At 37.5% G+C, this 25,353-nt stretch overlaps 1 protein-coding gene across 1 annotated transcript in view; it reads right to left on the bottom strand.

The window, feature by feature from the left end:
• Positions 1–25,353, bottom strand: part of FGF14 (fibroblast growth factor 14) — a 649,836-nt gene that overhangs the window by 230,056 nt on the left and 394,427 nt on the right. The gene's annotated exons all lie outside the window — the stretch shown is intronic.

Genomic DNA, 25,353 nt, shown 5'->3' with positions numbered 1-25,353 from the left:
GTATAGTTAAAAAGAAAATGGTGGTTGCAGCGGTAAACCAAAAATATGGCTTGATAGCAGAAAGAAAAAGAGATTAGCCCTGACTGAATAGTCATTTACTCTTCCAAGAAGAGAAAAAGAGTTGGGCTGTTCTTTGAAGGTTAAGTAGATTTTCAGTATTGACAACACATCTATTGAGTTAAAGTGGGAGTGAAGAATGAGAATTCTAACAGAAGAGAATAGCTAGAGCAAAGCCATGGATTTTTAGTGAAATATATGCTACAGAAGGAAGGTAAGATGATAAGCAGCTATTTGATGTTCTATCATAGGAGATCTTAGAGAGTTCAGGCTAAGAACATTGTTCTTTATTAAGAAAAATAATGCAAAATTGCCTAAGATGTGTAGCCAAATAATTATGTTAATCTTATCTGATGCATGTTGTAGAACATAGTTATGCTAGTAAAGAGGTATTATTAGCAACATGGGGTACAAGTTACAAAGCTTTACCTGTCTAAGGAAAAGGGAGACGAAACTCTAAGCATAGACCATGGCAGTGGACAGAGAAAAAGAAAGTATTTAATTCCCTTTTTCTCAGTTTCCCAGTATTCCATTATAATCTGTAAATTGGACAATTTTGGAAATTATAGTAAGATGCAAATCACTCATTTTATGTATTACACAGATTCTAGAATATTGGAAACATTAAGGAACATGATAAAAGAATTAGACTCAAATTATATTTCCCAAGATTAATATGCCCTGTTTCTTTAAAAAAGATAAATTTTAGTGTTGCTCATCTTTCTTATAAATGTTCAAGCTTGTTGGTTTCTGAACTAGTCAATTTTCAGCCTTTAGATTTCAACAATGTATAACATGACATCATCCTCAAATAATAAGCATTTAACAAGAATTCCAAATTGAAATCCAATGAATAATTATGTCCTCACATCAGTACTGCGATCACCATCATTATTCATTTATCATTACTGTTGTTAATCCTAACATTAATAACCCAGACTTTTCTAACCCTTTTCAGCCCTGAAATTTTAATGCCTGAAATTTCATGCAATCACCTATCGAATAGCCGACAATGGCCAATATATCAACTCTACTGCTTACGTCATAGAGTTTTCCAATTATATCAATAAAACTACTCCATTTTTGTCTGAAAATCTGTGTTTTACCACTGCGATACAATTTATTTGATTAAACCCAGTCAACTTTTGTTATGTGCCTACTATGCTAAACATTGGAAGATATTTTGTGCATTTTTTTCATTTTATCTTTAAAATAAGCATGCAAACTATGCATTATCCCACTTTGTAGATCAGAAAATGAAGGATGAGAGGATAACTTGTTCACAGTCTTACGACAGCAAGCAGCAGAGCCGGAAGCGGCTTCCAAGTCTTTCCACTGCCAATGTTTGCCATACTCTAGATCAGTAAATGCATGCCTTTCTCACACACCATGAAGTTAGCTTTTAAAGTCAAGATTTCTCTAGACTCTTCTTTAACACATTATTCCCATCTTCATAACTCCTTTTCTGTCCCTCTTTGCTACCCTTTTGTCTCCATTGTCTAAAAGAAAAAAATTACCAAGCAAAAAATAAGTTCTGCCCCATGTGATTAGTCTGTTACATAAGAATAATAAAAAAATCTCAATGATGAAATGACACAATTGGCAAAAATAACTTTTCCGTGGTTGATTTCATAGACAGGTAAGGGTGTCATGTCCAGTACCTGCTTCCACATAGTTGTATCTTTTGTTCCCTGACATATTAAGGAACATTCAGGATTCTTAGAACAGATATGAGTCACATAGCCTTTGCCAGAATTTCAGTCCTTAAGATTAGTAGAGTGCAGGCTAAGATAGGGTTCTCTTTGGAGCAGGTAGAAGTACCTTAATTAACACATGCAGAAGAATCAATGCAACAGTGTTAGGTTGACCATGGTTTAGAATTAACCAACACAGCCACCATTGTCATCTCACTAGTTGTATAATTTTATAACACTGACTCTTTAAAATGCCATATATTTTGAAATCTATCTTTCATAATGAAGAGGTAACCACTTTTTGTTTTAATAAATATATAATAATAAAGCATAGTTCTTTAGAATATCCATGCTCGAATATAGGAATGCATATAACCCTTTCAGCTGCCAAATCTGTAATGTGGACTAAACAGTGAACCTTCCCAGCTGTACCAGGGACTAGTTTTCATCAGTAAACAGTCCCCTGCACCACAGTCATCATCTCTGGAGGGAATAAGCACCTCTGTATATATCTAATCTTACTAACTGGTGGCAAATGACACCCACAAAGGAAACCTAGCACCAAAATAAACTTCTCCTAGACTATTCCTAAATCATTTCTGATGAATGGATTGACATAAAACTTTTAAAATACCTTGGAAAGTTGTGAAGATGACCCATTTTGAAACTACCTTGTACTATTTGGCCAGAATGGCTTTACTACTTTACAATCTCATAAATGTCAACAGTGTTTCTGTGGCATTTTGAGAAGTCAGTCATCATCTCAGTCCTCCCTTTTCTACCTTCACCTGTTAGGTTTGCACAGATTGAAAACCATCTTTTCTTCAGATTCATCTGTGCATCAACAGTACTATATTCTCTAGATTTTTTTTTATTTATCTTTTTCTTTTTGATTAATTCCATGACCTGCACAGTGTTGTCAACTCTTTCTACTCAACTGAACACCCTGAGTGTCTGTTTAACCCAGCAGGAGGTCTGGGAGCTGTCCTGGTCCAACAGAGATGAATGGATGTGGCAGCAAAATGACAGGTGGCTCTTGAACCACCTGTCACTTTGCTGGATAGATGATGTCACATTCCCTCCTGGACCCCTTCTCTAAGGCTCTATTCACTGCTCAAGATACATGAGATGCCATGAAATATTACTTGGCCAGTTGCTAGCTTGCTAGATTTTTTATCAATGCATTGCTATAAATATTAGATCAAGACATCCATAACCATCTGTTTATGTCTCAATCTGAAAAGACTAATTGAATTTGAGTCAATAACTAGAGATTGCTCTAATAATTTCTGTGGTCTAAAGTTCTTTCCATAGTACTACTGTGAGCTTGATTGAAGACAAGCTCCTGTCTAAATTTTTGAAGAGGCAAGTAAAAGCAAGGCTGGGTTAGGTCTTACTGCTCAATGTTTAGTGTTGAGAGCATTCCTACAGAACTAAAGGTGCTTACTAATTATTAGAGAAGAAGAGGATGCCAGAACCTCTGCACCATTGAACAATTTGGCAAGGCCTGACCTGGACTTGCTCTGCTTAGTAAAATTAGTCAGTAGATAAATATTTATGGAGCATCAACAATGTATGAGGCACTGGGGAGGAGCAGGCTGCAGAAAAAATATGTTAAGTTATAATTTATACTTACGAGAGACTGAAAATGAGGGTATTAGATGCATTAACAGGTTACCTACTTCTATTAGCTGTAGATCACTCTCTTCAATAAAAGGTTATGGGAGGGTCCAATATATAAATCATGCATAGACTGAGCTATGCTTCTCTGGCTCTGGAGGGAACTTGGCAGAACACAGTTCAGAATTCCCTGAACGTATGAATGTGTATGTGTGTGCATGTGCACATGCATGGATGTGTTTACACATACATAGCCATAAAACAGGCAAATATTAGTGGCAACAGCACAACAGTATACCCTGTAACAGCTTTGGAAGTTGAGAAGCTGAAGGAAATCAGTACTGGACACAGTGTTAAGCTATGCAGCTGATAGATACAGGCTGGAGGAGAACATTTTAGGCAGAAGTAAGAGCTTAGATAACATGGTGTCTATTGACTAATCACACCCCCATCCTCCGAGTTAAATCTGAAATGAAGACTATTTCCGAAATAAAAATTAGAGAGACACTCTTTCTATGGATTTTACCAACTGTTGGGCTAACAGGTCTCAGTTCTTTCATTTGAACAAGCCCTACCACCTGCTCTGAGGCTTCCAGCTCTTGCTAAGCGCCAGTAGGGGCATTCCCAGTTGGAGGCCATAAATAGATCTCGAAATCCAGAGTTAGTAATATCAGAGTTCACTGCAGCCTGATCACTTTCATTTTGTGTGTCTGAAAGTTACAGCAATACACCAAACTTGCTTTCCACATGGAACTCACTTTTTAGGAATGTCCTTGAACTAGTAGGCAATTGCCTAGAAACTATTCCATGCTGCAGTGGGATTTAGCTTTCAAAATGCTAATCTAGCATGGCTTCAATTATCCTCACAGCCAGCAGGCCCATTGCTTTCCTTGGGAGTGTGGCCATGCCTTATGGCTTATTCTCTCAGCCAGGGAAGCTGGCTTCTTGTGAAAGAAGAGATGCAATTCTTGAAGCAAGGAAACAAGCTCATAAAGACATGAAAATTAACTCTCAAAGTGATTTGTTCTATGATTTCTTATCAATAAAATGGGAAAATGGTTTACAATATTATAGAGTGCATATGTATTTAGATGCCCGAGTTATATGTGACAGTGTTGGGTGAGCATTAACCTGCCACCTTCCCATTCAAGATTCTTGAGGGGAAGGAAGAGATATGAGTGTCCGGTGATGAGCTGAAACTATGTGGACAGCTCATTTTCTAGTACTTTCCATGGTACAAATTACTATGGTGGCACTAACATTTCTAAAACATTTGCTACAGAATCAGGGCCTTTGCTCTGACGTGACAGGAAAGACACCTTTGATTCAGAAATACTTGTATGGATAGCCAAAAGAGCTACTTGCCATCCATGCTAACTTTTATTCGTTAACTGAACTTTACATAAAAATAAACCTCAGATTGGCATTTAAGCCAACCATAGTTGTTGCCTAGCTCTTCCCAGAAAAAAAAAAAAAAGCATGAAGCAAGTCCTATACTTTCATTTTTATTTTTCATTAGAATATTTGGCAAGTAAGTTCATTGATGAAGAGCCACAGGGAACTATAAGGAAGAAACAAAGTAGTCTGTAATAACATTGTAACTTCCTCATCTCAAAATATTTCATTTTTTCTCTGCAGCCCCTGAGGGAGGAAGTCAATTCCACTAGTTTCTCAGACAAGAGAAATGCTGCATGAAAAATTTCTACCCAGATAAAGCAAATGGCCCATTGGTTCACAAATTCACATAAGTTTTATTGCTAATATGAATACTGAACCTCAGATAGACATAGATTGATCTTAATATCTCTATGTAACACACACAGGTGGCATCTCATATTATCACAGAACTTGTTTCCAGTTTTAGATTACACTATCATATTACAGTGGCGAATACTTCTAAAAACAAATGGAGGAAAATCTGAATTTACCAGTTAGCTATGTTAGAAGTGACCATATTTCATGAGGAGGAATACACAGGCCAGAAATTTATTGGGAGACTGGAAGTTTATTGCCAACTGCCCTATTCATCAGCTAGATTCTCTGGGGGAATTCATTTTGGTTCTGAGCCTCAGTTCTCAAAAACATGCAAACAACAATGAAGCCTGAGCTACATAGCTTCTGGAGTTGATGAGGTAAAAAATATAATATCCACAAGCTATTTTAATAGTAACACATCATATAGAGTAACTTTTATAATTATTACTTGATTTGCAAAAGGAACCACTGCTGATGGTCTTTAATGCAAAGATCCCTGATATTCATATATTATTCAGTTTATCAAAAAAAGAAAAGGCATTTTTACAGCCAATCTTTAAGACTATAAAACAGGCTGCTGAGGTGCTTCCAGAAAAGAATAAAAAAGAGATAAAATGTTCTTCCTTTTTTCTCTCACTCCCCCCTCTCCTCATCTCTCATTCTCTCATAGATAGATTTCATTATTTCATTTTAGAGGCAGAAAATTAAACTCCTACTACAATGGTACATTTGACTGGGAAATAATGAAACAATAGCTAAATGTAATCAATTTATTCAAGATAATCAAGATACTATGTAGAAATATAATCAAGAATCTGCTTCATGATTGCAGATGGTTTCCACATTATAAGAAGATGCTGAACTCCAAGGAGGGCCAGTATTCCCAGAGTTTCATTTCAGGTGCGCACGTTTGCATTCTGATTTGAGAAGTATAATGCAAAACAGAATAAAATAAAGAGATATGAATCCATATCCCTTGAATGCTGCACCTTTCTTGTCCAATTTCAAACCTTAGGTGTGTTTTTTAAGTAAAGTAGAAACATTAAGTAAGTTTACTTAGATGATTCATCTTGGGCAAAAAAAGCAGAAGTGAAAGTGGAAGAAAAGAACAAGGAGAGATCATATATGTTAGACAAAGATGGGGGAATAAGAAAATAAATAAAATATAGAACTTTTGGAGAAACTGAACCAGAGCTCACAAACTAAGCAAGTGAAAAGACAAACTGAGCCTTGCTCCCCAAAATGGGGTCCCCACTCAGCAGCATTGGCATCACTCAGTAACTGGTTAGAAACACACAATTTCAGCTGTATCCAACCTACCAAACCAGAATCTAAATTTTAACAAGATCTCCAGGTGACTCATACACACATTAGCATTTCAGCACCTCTAAGTCAGAGCCTTCCTCTCTGGCCTATTATGATTTAGAGCTCATTCTTTCCCTCCACCCCAATGTCTTATAACTGGATAACTATTCCCCACAAGCAATCATTATCTGTTTACACAGACCTACTATTTTATACACCAACACAAATACGACTCAACTCTAACTAAAGTAGGAAGTGTGGTATGGCTTAATGAAGCCATTATCACTCCCTTAATCCATGTCATACATGACCACATGCATGTTCACAGGGCATCGCTTCTTCTCCATCCATCCATGACAAGAAAAAAAAAATGTCAAAGAACATGGACTGGAAGTGCCAAAGAGGTCCAAATTCATGAACTGAAATATAGTAAATAAAACCATGCCTGTGGCAAACCTGTTAACATCTGAAAACAGCTCTCACCTGAACACCTATTCTTTAGGAATGATGCCTTATTGGTACTCAGCTTTCAGAGAACTTGAGAGCTTTCCCAAATTCAGAGAGCTTCGCTAAAGCAAGTTCTGTGTCTGTGAGGCTGGCAATCTAGAAAGGAAGGTGGTTTCTATTCCTTCAGAAGCAATGCTCTGAATGACCTTACAGGAGAGAGATTAACCCAAATCGACCCATGATTGGCAGTTTCCACTACTGAGAAGGAGTTTTAAGGTGGGAAGCATGTGGGAGTGCTAAGCTCTGGCAAAATTTTGAAGTGGTTTCATCACCCCTTTTACTTTGCCTTTCCACTTCCTGTCCCACTTCCGAGTCCAAGGCGCTTGCGCATGCTCCTGGACTCCGGCCGTCCTGCTGTGCATTCTGTCTGGCTCGGACCGCCTCATTTCTTGTCAGAACTATTGCAATGGGTCTCCCAGCCTCCCTTCTCTCCGCATTTCACTCGCTGCTCTTCAAAGAAAGATGAAGTCAGAAGGTAATAATTCTTAGTTCTCAAGTCTTCCATAATTCTTACTAGCTACAGAATGCTGTTATCAGTCTTGACAAAGAGAAAAAAAAAAAAAAAGAGCATTCTTGTCATTAAGGAGCCTCCTGGCACTGGGATATTCTCTTGTGCATAAACAATTTTATAGCATACATGTCAGTTGAAAGTTACTCGGAGACCATAATAAAGTGAGACAAAGGAAGGGCACTTCATAATTTTGCCTAAGCAATGACAAAATCAATGTCACGGTGCCACCCATAAAGCATCAAACATTCCTTCTCTTGGCCAAAATGAGCAACTGCTGGTGCTTTAGTGATGGCAGCTCTATCCTCATTCTAGCCTCCTCTCCCTATAGATAAGACTTATTGAGCTATCCCACCTTTCTGACAGCATCCAATCTAGAGCACACCCCCATTCCTAAGACCCTCCCCCAACCACCCAAGCAGAACCCCAATCCTATGACAGGTTCCTCCTAGCATCCTCCTAGGACACCCCACAGTTCTTCATGGTGTGTGTTCTCTCTCGCTACAATGTGCAGTAATGAAATCAGCTTAACTACAGGTGCGTCCCTGGTGGTCTTTGGTTAAAGGGCATTAGCAATTCAGTGTGATGCTGAATGCCCTCCCTGATCTGGTGTTATAGTTTTCAGTCTCATATCCATCGCATTAAACTACTTGTCCCCCAACATGCACTATATTTTCACAACTCTGTGTGTGTTGAGCTATTATTTCAACTTAGAGTTCTTTTCTTTTAACTCCCAACTATTGAAACCTTATTTATCTTTCAAAGCTCAGGTTCAATTCCACAAGCAAGTTTCTCTGATTTCTGCAATCAAAACCTATCACTTTCTCCTCAGTATTTTGCTTATACTTTATGTTTTGACATTTACTCTATTTTATCCTGCACTAGAGTTATTTATGTACTTTTCTTCTTTACCAGATTCGGAAGTTCCTTGAGAATTCCAATCATGCCTCATCTATCTCTCTTAGTCCAGCTCTCTGCCTAGTAAATAATAAAATTTTAATAAATATTTTCTGAATTAAGTCTGGAAGTGAAGCTTCAAATGGCTGAAGTTTGAAAATGCTCAGAGGTATATGTAAATTAATTTAATATTTTAGTTTAACCATAAAGCTTTTTTTTTTTTTTTTTTTTTTGAGACAGAGTCTCGCTTTGTTGCCCAGGCTAGAGTGAGTGCCGTGGCGTCAGCCTAGCTCACAGCAACCTCAAACTCCTGGCTCAAGCAATCCTCCTGCCTCAGCCTCCCAAGTAGCTGGGACTACAGGCATTCGCCACCATGCCCGGCTAATTTTTTATATATATTAGTTGGCCAATTAATTTCTTTCTATTTATAGTAGAGACGGGGTCTCACTCTTGCTCAGGCTGGTTTCGAACTCCTGACCTCGAGCAATCCGCCCGCCACGGCCTCCCAGAGTGCTAGGATTACAGGCGTGAGCCACCGCGCCCGGCCACCATAAAGCTTTTAATCTGTGCTACAGCAACTAACTTAAGCTTTACTGAATTTAGCATGTCAAGTTATAAACTGTTTATTGACTAACATAATTCAATTTCACTTGCCTCAACCTAAGTATTTTTCTTTATTATTTTTGATTCAACAAGTATTAAAACTGATAAACATTTATAAGCACATAGGCTGGCCTTGAGAATTTTCTTTAAATAAATCTTTACTTTTCTACTTTCTTAATTAGATTATAATTTTGATATGATATTGAAAATGTAAACTGAATTCATGGGTCCCAATATCCCATAAAATAACTAGTGACCAAAATTGAAGGTACTTGAGGGTAAATTAGGAAAAAAAAATGCTACTGAAAAATAGAGAAATAAGGAAATTTATCATAAATCAATTTAGAAAAAAATAAAACTAATTTTTCCTAAAATAGTAAAACAAATTAGACAGCCCTCTACTATATTTTTTGAATAGCTTCAGTTAAATTTTCTACATTTTGAACATAAAATTTGTGATAATTTAATGATCACAGTTGTATGTAACATATGTTTATGCTTCTAGATGTATTGTTTGGAGACTGAATAGTACAGTAATTTAGCCCCAGCCTGCCAGTTTTAAATCAGGTTCTGCCATCTACCATCTGTTTAACATCGAATAAATTACTTAACCTCACTGTGCCTTAATTTCCTCATCTGAAAAACGGTGGTGATAACAGTACCTAACTTTGTTATTTGCTCTGAGGTTTAAAGTAATATATGTAAACTACTCGCAATATATGCAAACTATTTGCAATATATGCAAACCATCTATCTCACATAAGTGGAATATAAGATTAGCTATTTTTAATTAAATTCGTCTTCCACAGCACTGCCTAACTTTCACCCTGGCTTTATTCCTGCAGATATGATCATGTTTCTTGTGTTTAAAATCATTCAAAGGCTTCCTGTTTTTGCAGGGGATCAAGGATCAAGTTCAATGGCATTCTGTACCAAAACAGGAGCTCCTGACCATGGCTTTCAAAGATATCCACAAAATAAATCCACATTTATTTTCTGTCACCCTCCTATGTGAATAAACTTGTCGATAGCACTGATGATTTTAGTAGCATCATTGAACCCATTGTGTTCATGGTGATTTACTTTATTGTTATTCAACAAAGATTTAATTAACTTTTACTACATCCTATATACTGTGTTAGTTTTGGGGTATATAGAAAAATTTCCAATTATAAGAAACTTGAGATTAAAGGGATTTTTAAGTACTTGGGACAAAGCAGGAATGTTACAAATTCCATTTTACTGTAGAATAGTTTAATATACTGAGGCAAGAAGAGTGGAAACACTGTGAGGAGAGTGATAAAAAAAAACCACAAAGTGATAAAAGATATAATAATAAATGCTGAAAATATATTCAAAGATGCTTTATTTTTAAATCACAACATTGTAAGGGAATTTATCATGAAACATGACCATACTGAAACCACAATTCCTCTAGCAAGATAATTGAGGGAAAAAGTTAGACATCTGATTTTACAAGCTTATATACAATATTTAGTAATTAAGAAAGAAGTATTAATTTGGTTTGATTTATTAAATTTATTAAACTACAGGTTTCTTCTCTTAGATAAACTATGCTATCCCAATGACTTTTTAGTTTTAGAGACTTTGCTAGCTGGATATTTAAAAGTTTTCACATCTTCTTTGAAAAACACATATAGTTTCTACTCATACTTGCGTATCCCCTCAACTGGATATGAAATGTGAACATTTTCCTAGGAATGATGTTTAACAGAAACTTGCTGAACAAATTTCTGAACTATGAATCTGGGAGCCATGTCTATCAACCCATGAGGAACAGCCTGCTTTGTAAGAAGCTGAGAACTTCAATCCTGTGTTGCAGCAGTGCCTGCTACCTGCTCTCTGAGCAAGCAAACAAACAAACGAAGAGGCAGAGCCCCATCACTGAGATCACAGCACACAGCATGAAGAAATAAATTGATGTAAGCCGTCACCCAGAGAGAATCTCTGAGCCCAGAAACATAACTGAGACTGCTTCATGTGAAGGCAAAATTAATTAGCCTTTAGATGGCATCTTCTTTGCTGTAATTCTCCTTCTTTCTCTTCTAGCGATTACAGAGTATTATTTCCCTTTCCTTTCCTACTTTCATGCTTTTCTTTCTTTCCAATGACAAGCTTCATAAGCTAATGTTTCTCCTTCATTCAGGATACATACAGTAGTGTATTTAATAGCTATTATTAGGGCTTTTTGTTTGTTTGCTTTCATTTTTTAACACTTTCCCACTCTGGCTCTCATTCTGGCTTTTGGGCATGCCATCTCCTTCAAAACCTCCTCCTCTACAGAGTTAAGTTATCACACACCCTACAGATGCCTTCACGGGTGGCAAATCCCACAACAATCTCCACCATTCAATGCTATCTGGTATGCTATACTGCATAGTAGAATTACTTCTCAATCTTCTCAGTCACCATATAAAATTATGAACAATTTAATTTTTGTCAAAATTGACCAAACACCAAATATGTAAATATATATATATATATATATTTCTCTTACCTTGTTTGTTGAAAAATTGCTTTCTGGCTTGTATTGCATTAAAAAAAATTGAATGACTAAGGGATTAGGAACAACTAACAGAATAGTCGAAGGCTCTGTCTTTATTTTTTTTTTTGAGACAGAGTCTCACTTTGTTGCCCAGGCTAGAGTGAGTGCCGTGGCATCAGCCTAGCTCACAGCAACCTCAAACTCCTGGGCTCAAGCAATCCTTCTGCCTCAGCCTCCCGAGTAGCTGGGACTACAGGCATGCGCCACCATGCCCGGCTAATTTTTTCTATATATATTAGTTGGCCAATTAATTTCTTTCTATTTATAGTAGAGACAGGGTCTCACACTTGCTCAGGTCGGTTTTGAACTCCTGACCTCGAGCAATCCGCCCACCTCAGCCTCCCAGAGAGCTAGGATTACAGGCGTGAGCCACCGCACCCGGCTGAAGGCTCTGTCTTTAAGACTTGAAAACTGGAAAATTTTATTTTAATCCAAATACTTAAAGAGAGACTAAAATGTTGTTTCCCAGGGTCTAATATTAGAAGAAACACAAGATCTTAACAAGGGTTTTGTCCTGATTTTTTAAAGTAACCTTATAGAAAAACAAAAACCTAGAGATAAAAAGATGAAAAGGAAGAAGTCAATTGCTTTAATGGGAAAAAAAAAAGGAAAGAAAGAATGCTGAAAGTATAAGGTAATCAATTTTAAGGGACTGATTTGACCCCTGGGATGAGGTTACAGCAACTCCTCTTCATTTATCACAGCCCAGTCCTAAGATTTTTCAAGGATACAGTTGAAAAGTGTCATCCCAGAAAGAATAAAAAAATGATAATTTTATATTTTTATAAGAAGTCAGCGAGAACAATATACATATCACAGTTACCAGAACCACAATTCAACCTTTCTATTCCTACCGCCTATTGCTGAGTGCTTAAATATATTCAATGAGGGAACTAAGAGCAAGCAAGGTGTTGTGTGCTGGAATGTGCACCTCTTTGATAAAGATATGTTGAATTTGTAAACCCCATTACCTCAGAATACAATCCTATGTGGACACAGGATCTTTACAAAGCTAATTGAGTTGAAATGAGGTCAATAGGGTGGGCTCTGATCCAATATGACTGGTGTCTTTATACAAATGGGAAATTTGGACAGAGTCAGACATTCATGCAAGGAGAATACCATGCAAACATGAAGGCAAAAATAGGGGTGATGATTTTTAAGAGAAGGAATGCAAAGGATTGCCAATGATCAATGACCACCTCCTGAAGCCAAGAAGAGGTAAGAAAAGTCTCCCCTACAGGCTCTGGAGGGAACATGGTTCTGAAGATAATTTGATTTTGGAATTTTCAGTTTCCAGGACCGTGAGAGAATAAATTCTTGTTGTTTAAACCACCCCAGTGTTTGGTACTTTGGTACACCAAGGAATACAGAAGGGTCATGAGATGGTTATTGTTTGGCAAATTGTAGTAGGATTCCTGAACAGATAAGAAAAGGAATTTAAAGGAATGCCTAAGAAAATTACTCTAGAAATCGAAGAATTTGCTTCCTCAATTTAAACTCCCAGCAATAGCTACCTAACCCCAGTCTTTGAATAAGAATGCTCAGCACTGATACAATGTTATAATGTTCAGCTCTCTGAAAAACAGTACCACGCTAGCACTGCTCTGGCATTCATTAAGTTTTACAGCAGAACATCTCAGACTGTGACTTTGGGCTTCCTTCGCTGGAGTCACTTAGAACGAGCCTTAAAACTCAAGTTTCCAGGGCTCATCCCAAATCAACTGACTCAAACAAAATATCTAAAGGGAGGGCAGTCTCTTCTGTTGAATAAGGATGTCTGAAAATGGGGTAACCTCTTCTGTTGAATAAGAAAATCTGAGGGTGGGGTATTTCATTGAATTAGAACGATCTAAAGTCATTTTAAACTACTCTTGAATGCCAATTTGGATAATCCTTATAAGTTTGATTTGAGAGCCACTGTTCTATATTTATGTGACTGTTTTCATAATGTTTCCTTCTGATTGTGGTGAAGTTAAAATTGTTGAGCTAAATGTATGCCAATATCAGTTTCTGCAGTACAGGCAAAGCATGATTCTTTCAAGGTCACGCGCCAAGAACATTTATGCTGTGTGGGAGGAACCTCTTATTCCTTTTCATGAATAACGCAAACTGCAAGACAAGCAATGGAAACACTAGAAGTCATAAGTAAGCAAATCTGTTCTTTAACTGTTCTGCTTTCATAGCCTTGGCTAAATCAAGGTATTTCTTTAAAGATCCTACACATGGCATTTTTTATGCACCTGTGTTTACCACTGCTATAATACTGATTTGAGGACAGCGGTCATGTGTTTGCTCTTGATGGCTTTTTATTTCCTTTGAATCCTCTAAAAAAATCTATCACATGGCTCAGACACATTAAAAGCCCAATAAATTCCTGCTGCCTAATTATAAGGAGGAAAATCTGATACATGAATACTCAGGATAAAATGGGATGATGAGTTGGGCACAATGGTGATGGAGATAACATTTTCTTTTTCTGAATTACAAGCTCCCTACAGCGGTAACAGAGACGAGTCACTGGGTCAATGGTCATAGTGTAGATTTATAGCTCTCTGCCAACACTTTAAAATAACTTTAAAAATGATTGTCTGCCTTTTATTAGTTGATTACATTCTACAACCAATCTCTGTTACTCACAGGAGTGAAAGTGCAGTTATAAGTAGATAAATACTGTCTCAGAAGTGGAGATAAATTATGTAAATGAATAAAGGTGAAATTGTGAGGTAATGCCTATCTCTAATTTATTAGGCATGTCATCATACACCTGACAAGAAGTCTGAAAAATAATTATTTGATTTGTTTTGCAGCATACCAAACATTAACAAAATATTTTAACTGTTGCATGCACAAAATCCTATTTTCTTATAATAGCTACTAGACACACATTTTGTGTGTTTTTTTTTTTAAAGATCAAAAAAGAAAACATTTAGGAAGGCCCCGCAGCTCAATATTTCTAGTATTTTATATTTAAGAATATCCAAACTACAAAAGAGTAAGAGCACACAGCTACTAAACTAAGTTTCCACTCCACAGCTCCTTTATTTCCCTTCTCATTTGTTCTTTGATCATTCATTCCATCAACAGACTTTTTTTTTTTATTTAGACATTGTTTGAGTCTAACAGAGCTGAGAGTTTGGAAGTAGTGAGGGTACTTTCAGGAAGATGGATTTCTATAGCCAGGAAGCTTTGAATCCACGATTTCAATGTAGAAATACTCTTTGGACAAAAGAGAAGGACATGCCTAGAGTCTGAAGTTAGCATGGAACTCACCAGTAGAGAAACATGAGAACTGCCCATGGAGGGGAAGAGAAGGGAAGTCTGGCCAGTGAGCTCCATGCCTTGGAGACAGTCATGGGTCCTCTTTTGTGAAGGGGTGGATTCCCTAGGTCTTCATAACTACCTTTTGCCAACACTTAGTATATAGTTGCCATATGTCATGTGTTGGTAATAAATATCTAAACAATTTTATCTGGTCCTATGACTCTGGATGGAAGGATAAGAAAATATATAGCCTAGTGCTTCTGGCTGTCCTAATTTGGATAGTCATAGATAAATTCAAAATACACGTGCCTCTGAAGGTCCCTGGTGCCTTCTACACATTATGTTTCAGTTCAGCAAAGGAACAAGTTGTTTGTAGAGTCCTATGCAACAGGCTGTGGTCCTCCTCCTCATTCCTTACACTAGTACACACACTATGTCCCACATGACTGTTTTATGAGTACTATTTCGCCTTAAATTGAACTCAAAATTGGCATAGTTCTACTAATTTTTAATTTTGGCTTATGTTAGTTTTTATGAAAAATTTGCTGCCCAGAGTTAAAAAGCAGCATCCAATTAGGCACATAAGAGAGGGGAAAAAAAAAAGAAATCCTCATTTGATAAGGGCCTGAGTTGTGAGGGTGGAGGTGGAAGAGGTATTGAGCAGAAGGTTGTTCCATTGTTCTAAAGCACAAAATACCCCACATCCCAACAAAGAGTGACATCAAAGGGCCAAAACAGCATGTTCTTTCTTTCTTTTGTTTGTTGCATTATTCATGCATGTAACAAACAAATATCCATAGTTTATGGGTCAGGACATTTCGGATGCTTTTTCTTCTGCCTTTGTTGCCATTTGCCTCTTAACATCCTCTTAACCTCTTTTGACTATCTTTTATTCTATTCAAAATGAATAATGGTATGGTAGCCTTTGCTAATTCATTCCGTTGGCTGTCAAGTCTGGGAGACACCATCTGAGTCTCATGTTTTGAAGATGTGGGGCCTGAGGCTCACAGACGCTATGTGTTTTTCAACTCTTTACTGAGACAATACATGGGAGATCTAGACCTTGAATTCAAATCCTTGAGCTCAGATCCTATTTTTATCTTCAGCAAAACCAGAAAACATATCTTCAATTCAATTTGCTCCCAGTATATATTTAAAAGTAATTTCCCACCTTACAGAATATATTTGATTCTTTGCATATTGGGCCCCTTGACCAAAAACATTTTTGAGATTCTCTTTTAATTTGCCCTGTTTAGTGGATTCCCTGAGTGGTTTTTAAGGACTTCAGATTAATCCAATATGGAAATCCTGGGATCTGCTGGTGCTCAAGAAACAATACTCCAAAGCATTCCATTTTGCCATCCTGAGTGCTTTGAACTAGAGAAGCAGTCTTAGTCCCAAGGTCTCTCTGACTTCTCCTGTCCCTGTCTCTCACACTCTGACTCTCCTGAAACACAGGAAGGAACTTTCTCTGAAGTTTCTCTTAACTGACTAATGGAAATTCTCCCGTAAGGAACCTCCTCCCTGGAATCTATGTTGAGCAGAGAAGATGAACTTGTGGAAGAGAGGACACTATAGGTCTTCACACCCAGGCCACCAAGCCCTGGCAGATTTCTCACCTGTTCTGAGGACTGCTACCAGAGAGACCTTATCTGCATAATAAGACAACCTTTGTTCACTGTGCAGTTCCCCCATCGCCCTCCCAGAGCTTGTCACCAGCAGCCTCCAGGAGCCATTAAACCCCTATTTCTTTCTGCAGCTCAGAATTCTTTTTTAAGCTTCAACCATAAGGCCCTTCTTTGAGTCTCACATTTTGTGTGACTCCCATGCAAATGCACATAATAAATTTGTATGCCTTTTTCTTGTTAATCTATCTACTATCAAGTTATCAAGTTTATTGAAGAAATCAAACCTTCAGAAGGTAAAAGAAAAATTCCCTTCACTCCTATAGATCCTAGATGAGAAAATAACAAAATATTGATTTTTATAGTTTTCTGCAGTGATGTTTCCAGTTACCTAATATGGGGTGCACAAAATTTCTCTATGCAAAATTAGGTTTTAATTCTGTTGAGTGGTTTTAAAGTTACATAGTACTTTTAGGCTTAAAGAACAAATGTTTTATCAGGGAAAATGTGTGTGTGTGTGTGTGTGTGTGTGTGTCTCATTTATTGAATCTTTACTAAGTACCAGGTACATACAGTATCTCTTCATGTTCTCAGCATAAAACTTCAAGGTAGCTATTCTCACTGTATTTCAAAGACAAGGGAAATAGGAGGAAGAGAAATTAACCAACCCGGCCACACTGGATGTGTCAGAATTGGTATTTGGATCCAAGACGGTGAAATACAAAAGTGATTTTCCATTATAAAGTAACTGTCTCTTATAAAATCTGATGAGTGATAACATTGCAGTGTAGCAAGTTTCAAATTTTACATGCCCATGCTCTATATATTAATAGCAGAGCAAGGGCTGTGTTTTGAACCTCTGCACTTCCCATGGACATAGGGTCCAAGTACTGTTTCATACTGAGGAGCACACATGGGTGGAGAAGCCAGGGCCCCTCCTCTATGAATGTTAGGTTTCCAGTAAAATTCCCTAATGAATCAGATTCAATATAATAACAGATGAATGACAGGTTATCTGTATCAAATAAAAATAAGCTTTCTTTCAAGGGTGCTCTGTTTATACTTTAGCGAGTACATCTTACTACTTTAGCATGTAGATCATTTTCACCTGGTCTCACTTGCACACCCAACACCCAGTGCATTTGCTGGTACCAAAGTAGATTACCACAAGGCACCAGGAACACATACCTGAGTCAGGATGTTTCAAAGCAATCAACTGAAAATATTAAAATAAATTCAAAGGTTTCACGGTTCAGTTACGTAAGGATTGGTAACTGATTTCATGGTCATTTTTTGCCTAAGGCTGCAATATTTTGGCATAAGGAATGTAGAACCTGAAAACCACAGTGTGATTGACTCATTCACACATGGACCCCTTCTAAGATTTTTTGCAACATCGGCCAGGCGCAGTGGCTCACGCCTGTAATCCTAGCACTCTGGGAGGCCGAGGTGGGTGGATCGTTTGAGCTCAGGAGTTCGAGACCAGCCTGGGCAAGAGCGAGACCCCATCTCCACTAAAAATAGAAAGAAATTAACTGGCCAACTAAAAATATATAGAAAAAATTAGCCGGGCATGGTGGCGCATGCCTGCAGTCCCAGCTACTCAGGAGGCTGAGGCAGGAGGATTGTTTGAGCCCAGGAGTTGGAGGTTTCTGTGAGCTAGCCTGATGCCACGGCACTCTAGGTGGACAACAGAATGAGACCCTGTCTCCAATAAAAAAAATTCTCTAATATCAAAATGTTTAGAATTGAAAGTGGCCTGAGAGGTTTTTGAATCCAGCTTTCTCTTTCCCATTTTTAGAAAAAAAAAATAAAATTCTCCTTTTACCCTCATGACTAATTTTAATCTTATTGACAAAGTCATTCTTTTAAAGTTGTAGTTTATTTAATATTTCAAGCAAGCCAAACCCAAGAAAAATTGCATAGGGATTTTCCTTTGCTGGAGTAGAACTTCGGTCATCATGAAAAAGAGCTGATTTCATGGAAAGAGATAGATTTTGCAGAGAAAATGATAAACAGCAGGTCTGGGATTTAGTTTCAGAAATATTGGTAACTTGTGAGGTGGATTGGACAAATACCTCCTGAGTACCGTAGCTTCCTATCCCTTAAAAATGGGAAAATGACTTTTCCTTTCTCATACCTACTACTCTAGCTGACTGATCCCATCAGAAAATGCCCTTCATTTTCCATCTTTACTTCTGTGCTTATAGCTCTTGAGAAAGCATTGAACCAGCTGGTTTGGTACATAATTGGAACTGAATAGTACACAGGCATGTTTAAAAAAAGTTATCCCCTTCCTCCAGAGGTCGTAGTCATGGAAACCTGCTAATACCTTTAAATAAAATATATCCATTCTTTCAAAGGAAAACTTTAACACCATCTATAAAAATAAATATTTTATGAACTAACATAAGTTGGCTTGGAGATACTTTCCTTTGCCATAGTAATTATGTTACTTTCCCTTTTATGCTTGTTAAAGATATCCCGATTTGATGGTTGCCATTGTTGGGTTCAACAGCTAGTAACTGTTCTACTTGCTTCCTTAGATATTTGTCTAGAGGCTTGAGATTTATTACTTATTAGAATAAAAATTTCTCATTCATTATCAGTCATTATAATCATTGAATGCAGAGTTGACAAATCATATGTGTGTCATTCATCCATTTCAATTTGTTGTAGCATCTGCTACTCAGTCAGAGAGAAAGTATTCTTATCTAGACACAGAGAAGATGGAAATAAACAAATTAGTCCTCATCAAGTTCTAAAGAGCTACCACTGCTACCAGCTCCAGAGGCTGCCATTCCCATCACATGCTGTAGGAATGATTCCCTTGGGGTAAAGTGCTCAGACCCTGCACGGCCATTCACTACAGCCTTGGGGATAAAGTTCTTCTGACTGACCAGTCTAAAAACAATCTTACGGGTAGTAACGAAAATTAGTGAACAGCCGGTACTACCCCCAGTTGTTTTTTCTCTTGATAATTCAAAAATCAGAGTCCCAAATAGTGTACCGCACAGATATTCATTAAATTCTTATTCAATGTGCATCCAGGCCTACACCAGAAATAAGCGATTTCTCCTTGAATGTGATGGATAAAGAAGCCAAACTTCTTGAGGTAAAAGCTGACAAATTTAGAAATGTCTCAGAAACAAGCCTAAATGCAAGGGGTGGAGGGAATGAGGGAATGAAAGGGAGAGGGGGGTGGGAAATAGTAAAAAAAAAAAGGGAGAGGGAAGATGTTTAGGTTACATATATTGCCTTTGCCCCACCCAAGTCAGAGTTTCAGGCATGTCCATTCCCCAGATGGTGTGCACCACACGCATTTAGGTGTGACTATACCCATCCCTTCCTCCCGCCTCCCACTTGCCCGACACTCAGATGAATGTTATTACTATATGAGCACATAAGTGATGCTCAATTAATACCAATTTGATGGTTAGTACATGTGGTACTTGTTTTTCCATTCTTGCGTTACTTCATAGTAGAATGGCCTCCACCTCTACCAGGATAATACAAGAGGTGCTAGATCACCATTGTTTTTGTGGCCAAGTAGAACTCCATGGTATACATATACCACATTTTATTAATCCACTCATGTATTGATGGGCGGCACTTGGGTTGTTTCCACAGCTTTGCAATTGTGAATTGTGCTGCTATAAACATTCGAGTGCAGATGTCTTTTTTATAGAATGTCTTTTGTTCTTTTGGGTATATGCCCGGTAGTGGAATTGCTGGATCAACTGGTAGTTCTACTTTTAGCTCTTTGAGGTATCTCCATCCTACTTTCCACAGAGGTTGCCCTAGCACAAGTTTTCTAAATGCTTTCATCCTGCCATGACTTTATCCTGATTCTCTGACAGAAGAAAACAAAAGCCAATTAAACAAAGTAGGAAACTGCCAATATTAGCCTAAAATACATTCGTAATGAAAACCACACAAAGCGGCACTTGGGCCCTAAGGCCTGCCAAACACAGCCTGGTTCTGCCTTGTAGCTCCAGGAAGCCTAAGTGCTTGTCTGTATTAAGTCTGGGTTGGTGATTGGTGTTCAGAACAATGAGCTTGGATTATACAACATATTTTATTTATTAAATATTCTCTGCATTAGAAGGCAGAGAATTGTGCAATAATTGTTCATTTCTTTCATTAATAGCTCATTAATTTGCTGACCTGATTATTCAGTAGCCAAACAGGAGAAGCTAATTGACCATCCAAAAATAGTATAATCCAGGGATTCTGAAAGTTTCTCAATTCCTAGCACACACTTAGTCCTCACCCTGGGCCAAAAGGAATAGATAATAGTTACGCTTATTACATAATTATGTCCAAGCAGCTTAATAAGCATTAATATCCTAACAATTTAGTAGCCCATGGAAAAAAATATAATAATCTTTTTATTTCATTTTTCAATAGCCATAATTGCTACTGGGATGTGTGCTGCTGTTGGATACTGCACAGTTTCTTAAGCCTTGGAATTGGAATTGAATTGGACACTGTGCCACCCTCATTTTCTGTTCCTCATTGATTTTTCATGAAGCTCTTGTTTTTTATCATAGCAAATGCCAAAAACATCTGGATGTGGGATGATAGGACATCATCGAAATGGAGATAGCATGATCTCATATAAAAGCTATAAACGATCCCAAGCTGGTAGTTTACACAGTGATCAGAAGATGTTGCATATCATAGTGTTTCCTTCAAAAATTTAAAATAGCTTCTGGCATCACTATGAGTTCTCTGTGGCACCCTGAGGTGCCTTAGTCTATAGTTTGTGGAGCTTGGCCATAATTACTGTATTCCATGTAAGTTGTTGTACACAAATAACTTTATAATCTTTTCTATTCTCAGTTAAGTTTTATTTTTATTTATGAAAGCACAATTAATACAGAAGCCATATAAATCGTGAATGTTATAGCTAGATGAATTGACAGAAAGTGAACACACCCATGTAACTGTCAGCCAGATCAAGGAATAGAACATTAACAACATCCCATGAAAGTTATTCATGTCCAATATCCAGTCATGCTTCACCTCCTCCCTAAAGTTAATCACTACCCTGACTTCTAACAACATAGATGAGATTCAGAAACAGAGAAGTACTGTTTATGAATGCACACTACTTTTTTGAAACATAGCCATTTTCGAATTATAGTGAACAAAAATAGTTGTCTTCTGATTACCTTGCCAACCCTCTGCATTGTGAAGCAGCTATGAAGATTAGTAAATTGATCCCAAATTGGTCTAAAGGTTCAGAGGTGGACTTCTTACCTGAACCTAATCTGATCACTCCATGGCATTTCCTGGCCGTGGGAAGCAAATGACCTAAGATAACCCAATCAGAGAAGGTCCCAAAATTTTCTTCCCTTCTCTTTTTTTTCATCGAGACAGAGTTTCACTCTCTTGCCTGGGCTAGAGTGCTGTGATGTCAGCCTAGTTCATGGCAACCTCAAACTCCTGGGCTCAAGAGATCCTCCTGCCTCAGCCTCCCAGGTAGCTGGAACTACAGACACATGCCACCGTGCCCGGCTAAGTTTTTCTATTTTTAGTTGTTTGGCTAATTTATTTCTATTTATAGTACAGATGGGGGTCTCACTCTTGCTCAGGCTAGTCTCGAACCCTGAGCTCAAGCAATCCTCCCACCTTGGCCTCCCAGAATGCTAGGATTACAGGTGTGAGCCACCACACCCGGCCTCCCTTCTCTTCTTTATTCATTCTTTTCTTTTCTCTTTATTTACTTATTTATTTTTAGATAACAGGGCACTCTCTGAGCTGGACAAGAGAGCAGATGACCCCAGGAACTTTTGGAAGCAATCTTGCAAATGGAAATCAAGCTATCATCAGGATAGAGCCAACATCACAGAAGGCAGATTGGCAAAAAGAACAATAAACAAAAACAAAAAATATTCCCTGGTATCATCTTAGAACCACAGAATCATGATTGGACCCTACATTAATGTGACCCAATAAATCCCCATTTTATGTAAATCAATTAGAATTTGGGTTTTCTTTAACTTACATGCTTACTAAATCATAAGATCAGAAAAATATCAGCTAACTGGAAGCTTCAGCAATATATAAAACAGCCCATTTCTCAATGTGAAAAAGGAAAAAAAAAACTATAATATAATTTTCTCAACAGGAAAAAAATTACTAGAGAGCTAAAATTTTTATTTGAGAGAAAAATCAGCCAAGCCAGATTTTGTGATAATTACTTCATCTTTCTAGGGCTCAGTGATTAACCCTCCACTCATACCTTTCACAAAAAAGGGAGATTTAAACTTGTTAACAAAATTTGGGGTGATTTATGCTATTAAATTTTTTTAGTGTAACTTTCCAGTTATAATAGACAAATTTTCTCTTTTAATAGAGTTGCATTTTCAAAGCAAAGTTTCCTTCTGTCCTTGTCTTGCTAATGAAGTTTTCTACTTACCTCTAATCTGTGTAGAATGGAGATATTTGATGTGGCATTTTCTTGACATTTCTATCTTACTATAATCACATTCTTTAATTGTTTCTGCCTCATCTACATAGCAGAGCTGACATCTCATCCTAGCTTCTGATTTTAATCATAACTCCGTGGAGCCAGAAGTGTCACTAAACAGCATCCACAAAATGCTGTTATCAAAGACATTTTTGCCAATGCTTTTAAAAGGCCAAGGCAAATGATATTTTTCTAAAAAATTAGGCCATTTGCTGCAGTAAAAAATGAAGGGATAGCTTTTAAATTAAATACCAAATGAGTTTTCCAAGCACTAAAATAGGATAAGTACAAAACCAGACTAGGAATGCATCTTTTATATTACTGTACTGATAACATCACAGCTGAATTTGTTAGGCATTTGTGGAAAACAATGATAATTCTAGTAAATGTCAGATCTACTTTCAGAGTATCTCTGTCCAAATGAATAAATTACCTCTTGTCAGGCCAGCAAGGACTACAGTGGTACCAGAAGCACGACAGCACCTCTAATGGATGAGGCTTCCCTGGGGAATAATTCATTTCCCCCAGGTCTGCAAAGGCGAGCTTTTCCTCCGAATCACAACACACCTGCCTCAAAGTGACAGCGCCTTTCCTGGTGAAATGGCCGACGACGTGTTGTGATGGAATTCCAAACGGAAGCAGCAGAGCAGAGAACCAAAAGGGAAAAAATAGTAGCCAAAGTAGCAGCCCTGGGCAAATTTCCAGACAAGAAAACTTGTCACATGAACGCAGGGAATAAAAAGAGGGCATGTCCAGCAAAGGAGGGGTTTGGTGTGGTTAGAAGCATGAGCTCTATAGCCCGACCTCCCGCTCAAATCCCACCTGGGACAACTGCCAGCTGTGTGGCCTTCAACAAAATACTCCACTGGTCTGTGTTTCCGTTTTCTCAAGGGTGAAAATGAAGACACTAATAAGGCCCATTTCTTGGGGGTAGCTATGAGCATTAAATAAGCGAATCTTTATAAAGTGCTTCCAACAATATTAAGTATTACATACGTGGTTGATAAATAAATAAATAGGACTGATATTTACTACAGCTGTTTGTTGTCACTTCACCCTTTTAATTGCTCCCACAAAGGACAAAGAAATAGATGTTTTACTTTCTTTATCTCACTTAATTTCCCTGTACAAACTTCAAGATAGGCAGTATTATTAACCCTATTTCACAGAAGAGAAGACTGAGGAACAGAGGGTTTAAGTAACTTTCCCCGGACAGTACGATTTGCATCTAGGTCCCCATTCATTGTTCCCAAACCTGATGTATTGTTTGCTTCTTTGTTTTTTCATTGTACAACCTTATATCTAGAAGCTGGAACAGTATGGTAAAGGGCTGACGTTGAAATAGGAAGGAGATTTGAAAAATGAAACAGATAACGGCAAATAGTAAATAGGTTGAAGGCAGAAGGGGATGATCTCTTTCATTTCTATCCTTACAATCAAGTTAGTGAACCCCATGGAAAAACAAAGAAAAAAGCTCTACCTGGAGCACATTACTGATGAAAAGATGACAGGAAGAAAACTAGGCAAAATGCAGAAGTTCGCTTTGATGACAATGCAGAGTCATTTACTACAAGCAAAGGGCAAAGTGGAACAATGGAAGGTATCGGAAATGCAGAAACTTCCAGACTCCCATCTAAACTGCCAGTCAACACTTAATCATTTGCTGCGAAGAAAACAGCTACCCACTTTTGGTGAGACAACCAAAGCCATTCTAAAGGACTTTGTACTACCTACAAGTGCCAAGACTCATGGTGTTATTGCTACTATTCATAAATGATGAAAGGATTAATTATCCACAAGTAATGTCATCTTATTACTTCTGGTATTCTGCAGTGGATAAAACACCCTGTTATTTCATAAACAGATAAATGTGCAATGAAGTCTAATTTAATTAAGTAAAATTACAAAAAGACAAGATAGTATTTCCTAATAAGTTAACTAAATAAATATAGAGTAAGTAAAGGCTGGTCTACTTACTCTAACTTATGTTACATAGATTTAGTGGTTAGTTTTATAATATAATATTCTTCATGAGAATAAAAATGCCAAAAGCACGGCTCAGACACATTCTAAGGTTTTTTGATTATGAGAGTGTATCTAAAAGTCTCTACATATATGAAAATGTAAAATAAGTCTATTGTAAATGGTAAAAGTAATACAATTTAAACTAGAGCATCATAATGATTTTGATAAATTTCTTATTGGAAAGCAGTTGATTAGGAAATAATTTCAGTATGTGAATTTATATCTGATCTGTTTAAAAATTTCAGCACCTTTGAAGAAATGGTACTTTCTCACAAATATCTGTTATTGGCTCCAAAATATTCTAATATATTTATTGCAGTGGATCAAGGCATCTTCTATAGAAAACTCCCCTCCCCTTATGACATGTTAACAAGCCATCAGGGAGGGTTAGGGCATTAATGCATAATCCCTAATGTTACATCTGAGTTTCACAGCACAGTGCAGAACTC

The sequence above is a fragment of the Microcebus murinus genome, chromosome 13 (assembly GCF_040939455.1).
Source record: "Microcebus murinus isolate Inina chromosome 13, M.murinus_Inina_mat1.0, whole genome shotgun sequence".
NCBI lineage: Eukaryota > Metazoa > Chordata > Mammalia > Primates > Cheirogaleidae > Microcebus > Microcebus murinus.
The sequence above is the reverse complement of the archived record's forward strand: the minus strand, read 5'-3'. Positions and strand labels throughout refer to the sequence as shown.